This window comes from Phocoena phocoena, chromosome 10 (genome assembly GCF_963924675.1).
Source record: "Phocoena phocoena chromosome 10, mPhoPho1.1, whole genome shotgun sequence".
NCBI lineage: Eukaryota > Metazoa > Chordata > Mammalia > Artiodactyla > Phocoenidae > Phocoena > Phocoena phocoena.
Window position 1 is genome coordinate 81,599,070 of NC_089228.1, and position 6,613 is coordinate 81,605,682.

The window sequence follows — 6,613 nt, forward strand, 5'->3', positions numbered from 1 at the left end:
TGATACAAACAGATGGAGAGATATACCATGTTCATGGATTGGAAGACTCAATATTGTGAAAATGACTCTTCTACACAAAGCAATCTACAGATTCAATGTGATCCCTATCAAACTACCAATGGCATTTTTTACAGAACAAGAACAAAAAAATCTTGAAATTTGTATGGAGACACAAAAGACCCCGAATAGCCAAAGCAATCTTGAGGGGAAAAAAAGGAGCTGGAGGAACCAGACTCCCTGACTTCAGACAATACTACAAAGCTACAGTAATCATGACAATATGGTACTGGCACAAAAACAGAAATATAGATCACTGGAACAGGATAGAAAGCCCAGAGATAAACCCATGCACATATGGTCACCTTATCTTCGATAAAGGAGGCAAGAATATACCACGGAGAAAGGACAGCCTCTTCAATAAGTGGTGCTGGGAAAACTGGACAGCTACATGTAAAAGAATAAAATTAGAACTCTCTCTAACACCATACACAAAAATAAACTCAACATGGATTAAAGAACTAAATGTAAGACCAGACACTCTAAAACTCTTAGAGGAAAACAGAGGAAGAACACTCTTTGACATAAATCACAGAAGATCTTTTTTGACCCACCTCCTAGAGAAATAGAAATAAAGACAAAAATTTTAAAATGGGACCTAATGAAACTTAAAAGCTTTTGCACAGCAAAAGAAACTATAAACAAGACAAAAAGCTAACCCTCAGAATGGGAGAAAGTATTTGCAAAGGAATCAATGGACAAAGGATTAACCTCCAAAATATATAAACAGCTCATGCAGCTCAATATTAAAAAAAAAAAAAACCCAATCCAAAAATGGGCAATAGACATTTCTCCAAAGAAGACATACGGATGGCCAAGGAGCACAAGAAAAGCTGCTCAACATCACTAATTATTAGAGAAATGCAAATCAAAACTACAATGAGGTATCACCTCACACCAGTTAGAATGGGCATCATCAGAAAATCTACAAACAAAAAATGTTGGTGAGGGTGTGAAGAAAAGGGAACCCTCTTGCACTGTTGGTGGGAATGTAAATTGATACAGCCACTATGGAGAACAGTATGGAGGTTCCTTAAAAAACTAAAAATAGAATTACCATATGACCCAGCAATCTCACTATTGGGTGTATACTCAGAGAAACCATAATTCAAAGACACATGCACTCCAATGTTCTTTGCAGCACTATTTACAATAGCCAGGTCACAGAAGCAACCTAAATGCCCATTGACAGACAAATGGATAAAGATGTGGTACAGGTTCTGTTGGGGAAGACGGCAGCGGCCAAGAGCACCCTTCTCTTCTTGCGGCCAGGGACTTCTGACTGAGCCTTCCCGAGAAGAGCGGGGACTGCAGGCGCCCTACATCCCAGGAGCCCTAACCAACTTGGTTCCTCAATTAGTGGTGGGGAAGGGCGTATCCTCTTGTGTAGGACTCAGGCTCTCCCTGCCGTCAGGATGAGGGCTCAGGGGGAAAACGAGGAGTCCGAAAAGGTGAGTAAGATGAGTTCTCTCTTGGAACGGCTCCATGCAAAATTTAACCAAAATAGACCTTGGAGTGAAACCATTAAGCTTCTGCGTCAAGTCCTGTAACATCTTTACCAGCAATGACTGACCGTTTGGAGTCTATAGCAAGCCAGAATGGACTGAGCTCTCATCTCAGTGCCAGTGGCACTGAATGTTACATCATATCAGATATGTTCTATGTGGAAGTGCAGTTAGATCCTACAGGACAGGTTTGTGATGTAAAAGTGGCTCGCCATGGAGAGAATCCTGTGATCTGTCCAGAGTTTGTAGAGCAGCTAAGGGGGAAAATTTTGATGAATTTTCTAAGCAACTTAGGGGTCTTGTTAATCTTTATAACCTCCCAGGGGATAACAAACTGAAGACCGAATGTTCTTGGCTCTCCAATCCCTAGAACAAGATCTATCTAAAATGGCAGTTATGTATTGGAAAGTAACGAATGCTGGTCCCTTGGATAAGATTCTTCATGGAAGTGTTGGCTATCTCACTCCAAGAAGTGGGGGTCATTTAATTAACTTGAAGTATTATGCCTCTCCTTCTGACATGCTGGATGATAAGACTACATCCCCTATCATTTTGCACAAGAATAATGTTCCTTGATCTTTGGGCATGAATGCGTCAGTGACAATCAAAGGAACATCTTGCTATGTATAAACTCCCAACTGCACCATTAATTATGGGGTCACATCCAGTTGACAACAAATGGACTCCTTCCTTCTCCTCAATCACCAGTGCCAAGAGTGTGGATCTTCCTGCCTGTTTCTTCTTGAAATTTCCCCAGCCAATCCCAGTATCTAGAGCATTTGTTCAGAAATTTCAGAACTGCACAGGAATTCCATTGTTTGAAAACCAACCAACTTATGTACCCATCTATGAACTGATCACTCAATTAGAGCTGTCAAAGGACCCTGACCTTGTACCTTTGAATCACAACATGTGATTTTATGCTGCTGTTCCAGGTCAGCAGCACTGCTATTCCCTCAACAAGGATGCTCCTTGTTGGTAGAGATGGTAGAAATCTACCAGGAACCTTGTTAGCAAAATCACCTTTCAGCACGCTGGCTGGGTTCCTCTTATCCTGAATCTGATCAGACACCATGTGGCCTGTAACACCCTAATGGGAAGCTGTGTCAAAAGAACTATTCTGAAAGAAGATTCTCCTGGGCTCCTCCAATTAGAAGTGTGTCCGCTCTCAGAGTCCCATTTCAGCATATCTTTTCAGCACCCTGTGAATGACTCCCTGGTGTCTGTGGTAATGGATGTACAGGAGTCAACACATGTGAGCTGTAAACTCTACAAGGGACTGTCAGATGCACTCATCTTCACAGATGACTTCATTGCCAAAGTTGTTCAAATATGTGTGTCCATCCCTGTGACGATGAGGGCTATTCGGAGGAAAGCTGAAACCATTCAGACCAACACCCAGCACTGTCCCTCATTGCAGAGACAGTTGAAGACATGGTAAAAAAGAACCTTCCCCTGGCTAGCAGCCCAGGGTATGGCATGACCACAGGCAACAACCCAATGAGTGGTACCACTACACCAACCAACACATTTCTGGGGGTCCATATTACCTTGTTTAATATGAGCATGAGCATCAAAGATAGGCACGAGTCTGTGGGCCATGGGGAGGACTTCAGCAAGGTGTCTCAGAACCAAGTTCTTACCAGTTTGCTGCAAATAACAGGGAACAGGGTGTCTACCATTGGCTCAAGTCTGACCCTCCTCATCACATGCCGCCACCTGTCTCTTCGAAGGCTGGAAACACCGAGAACCACCCGAAGCTCATGAACCTTCTTAAAGATATTCCTGCCCAGGATTTCTCAACCCTTTATGGAAGCAGCCCTTTAGAAAGGCAGAACTCCTCTTCTGGCACACCCCGGATGGAAATGTGCTTGAGAAGCAGCCAGAGGAAGAAGAAGACATAAAGATTATCAACTGACAAACCCAAGCACCAGACTGAAGATGACTTTCAGAGGGAGCTATTTTCAATGGATGTTGACTCACAGAACCCTATCTTTGATGTCAACATGACAGCTGACACGCTGGATACGCCACACAACACTCCAGCTCCAAGCCAGTGTAGCACTCCCCCAACAACTTACCCACAACCAGTACCTCATCCCCAACCCAGTATTCAAACGATGGTCCGACTATACAGTTCAGACAGCATTGGCCTGGATGTAACTGATATCCTTTCAGACATTGCAAAAGAAACTTCTAAGCTTCCCAGCACTAGTGACGATTGTCCACCCATTGGCACACTTGTTCGACATTCTTCAAGCTCTGGGCATTCTCAGAGTGCCCTCTTTGACCCTGATTGTCTTTCAAGCCAATAATAATGAAAATCCATACACTGATCCAGCTGACCTTATTGCAGATGCTGCTGGAAGCCCCAGTAGTGACTCTCCTACCAATCATTTTTTTCCTGATGGAGTAGATTTCAATCCTGATTTGTTGAACAGCCAGAGCCAAAGGGGTTTTGGAGAAGAATATTTTGATGAAAGCAGCCAAAGTGGAGATAATGATGATTTCAAAGGATTTGCATCTCAGGCACTAAATACTTTGGGGGTGCCAATGCTTGGAGGTGATAATGGGGAGACTAAGTTTAAAGGCAATAGCCAAGCTGACACAGTTGATTTCAATATTATAGCAGTGGCTGGTAAGGCTTTGGGTCCTACAGATCTTATGGAGCATCACAGTGGTAGCCAGAGTCCTTTATTGACCACTGGGGACTTAGGGAAAGAAAAGACTCAAAAGAGAGTAAAGGAAGGCAATAGCACCAGAGACAGTAGTCTATCAGAGCCAGGATTAGACAGCAAACCAGGGAAGCACAGTCGAACCCCTTCTAATGATGGCAAAAGCAAAGATAAGCCTCCAAAGTGGAAGAAGGCAGACACTGAGGGAAAGTCTCCATCTCACAGTTCTTCTAACTGACCTTTCACCCCACTTACTAGTACAGGTGGATCCAAATCTCCAGGCAGTTCAGGAAGATCTCAGACTCCCCCAGGTGTTGCCATACCACCCATTCCCAAAATCACTATTCATATTCCTAAGGGAACCGTGATGGTGGGCGAGCCCTCCTCTCTTAGTCAGTATACCAGCAGTGGTTCTGTGTCTTCCTCAAGAAGTAAAAGCCATCATAGCCATTTTTCCTCATCTTCCATTTCCAACTCAGGCAAGATGAAAAAGTAAATCAGAAGGTTCATCAAGTTCCAAGTTAAGTAGCAGTATATGTTCTAACCAGGGGTCTTAGGGTTCTAGCCAGTCCAAAAATTCATCCCAGTCTGGGGGGAAGCCTGGCTCCTCTCCTTTACCAAGCACAGACTGAGCAGTGGCTCCAGCAGCACCAAGATGAAACCTCAAGGGAAGCCATCGTCACTTATATATCCTTCTTTAAGTAAACCAAACATATCCCCTTCCCATTCAAGGCCACCTGGAGGCTCTGATAAGCTTGCCTCTCCAGTGAAGCCTGTTCCTGGGACTCCCCCATCCTCTAAAGCCAAGTCCCCTATCAGTCCAGGTTCTGGTGTTTCTCACATGTCTGGAACTAGTTCAAGCATCAGCATGAAGTCATCTTCAGGGTTAGCATCCTCAGGCTCATTGTCTCAGAAAACTCCCCCATCATCTAACTCTTGTACAGCATCTTCCTCTTCCTTTTCCTCAAGTGGCTCTTCCATGTCATCCTCTCAGAACCAGCATGGAAGTTCCAAAGGGAAATCTCCCAGCAGAAATAAGAAGCTGTCCGTAACAGCTGTCATAGATAAACTGAAGCATGGGGTTGTCACCAGTGGCCCTGGGGGTGAAGACCCAATGGACGGCCAGGTGGGGGTGAGCACAAATTCTTCTAGCCATCCTGTGTCCTCCAAACATAACATGTCAGGAGGAGAGTTCCAGGGCAAGCGTGAGAAGAGTAATAAAGACAAATCAAAGGTTTCCACCTTGGGGGCTTGGTGGATTCATCTAAGAAGACCTAGAGTCAAAAAATGTGGGGAGCGTAGGTGTGGCAAAAATTATCATCAGCAAGTATGATGGGGGATCCCCCAGCATTAAGGCCAAAGTGGCTTTGCAGAAACCCGGGGAAAGTAGTGGAGAAGGGCTCAGGCCTCAGATGGCCTCTTCCAAAAGCTATGACTCTCCACTCATCAGTGGTTCCACTCCAAAGCATGAACATGGCTCTCTCAGCCATAGTAAGTCACCAGCATATACCCCCCAGAATCTGGACAGTGAAAGTGAGTCAGGCATCTCTATAGCAGAGAAGTCTTATCAGAACAGTCCCAGCTCAGATGATGGCATCTGACCTCTTCCAGAATACAGCACAGAGAAGCATAAGAAGCACAAAAACGAAAAGAAGAAAGTGAAAGACAAGGATAGGGACCGGGACTGGGACAAAGACTGAGACAGGAAAAAATCTCATAGCATCAAGCCAGAGAGCTGGTCTAAATCACCCATGTCTTGAGACCAGTCCTTGTTTATGACAAGTAACACAATCTCATCTACAGACAGGCTCTCACGGCTCAACCCTGACTTTATGACTGAGGAGGAAAATGACGATCTTAAGGATGTGGCCCTGATTGGCAACTAGGAACCTTACTTTCTAAAGCAAAAACCATAGCCAGAGAAAAACTAAGTGTATAGGCAGATCACCATAAGGACAGGTCTGATTTTGTGTTTTAAGAATCTTAAATGGCATGGCTTTGACATAAGTGGGGTGAATTTAGAAAGGCATAGCCAGTCCCTACTAAAGACACCATAGGGTTTGATTCTGGTTACCACGAATCACTCGTTCCTTTGCCAGAAAAAAAAAAACGTTAAAATACTTGCTTATGAAAGGAAGGAGTTGGGAAGGGCTTAGGGAGAGGGAAGGGTGGGAAACAGTTTTGTGGGAAATATTCATATATATTTTTTCTCCCTTTTTCCATTTTTAGGCCATGTTTTAAACTCATTTTAGTGCATGTATTTGAAGGGCTGGGCAGAAAATGATAAAATAATACATTCCTTGATGCATTTGCAAAAAAAAAGATGTGGTGCATATATACAATGGAATATTACTCAGCTATAAAAAGGAATGAAAT

The 6,613-nt window shown here is 43.9% G+C and overlaps 1 pseudogene; it reads left to right on the forward strand.

Moving 5' to 3' along the window:
* The first annotated feature begins 1,472 nt into the window (after positions 1-1,472).
* Positions 1,473-6,123, forward strand: LOC136129334 (mediator of RNA polymerase II transcription subunit 1 pseudogene; annotated as a pseudogene).
* Positions 6,124-6,613: the final 490 nt, after the last annotated feature.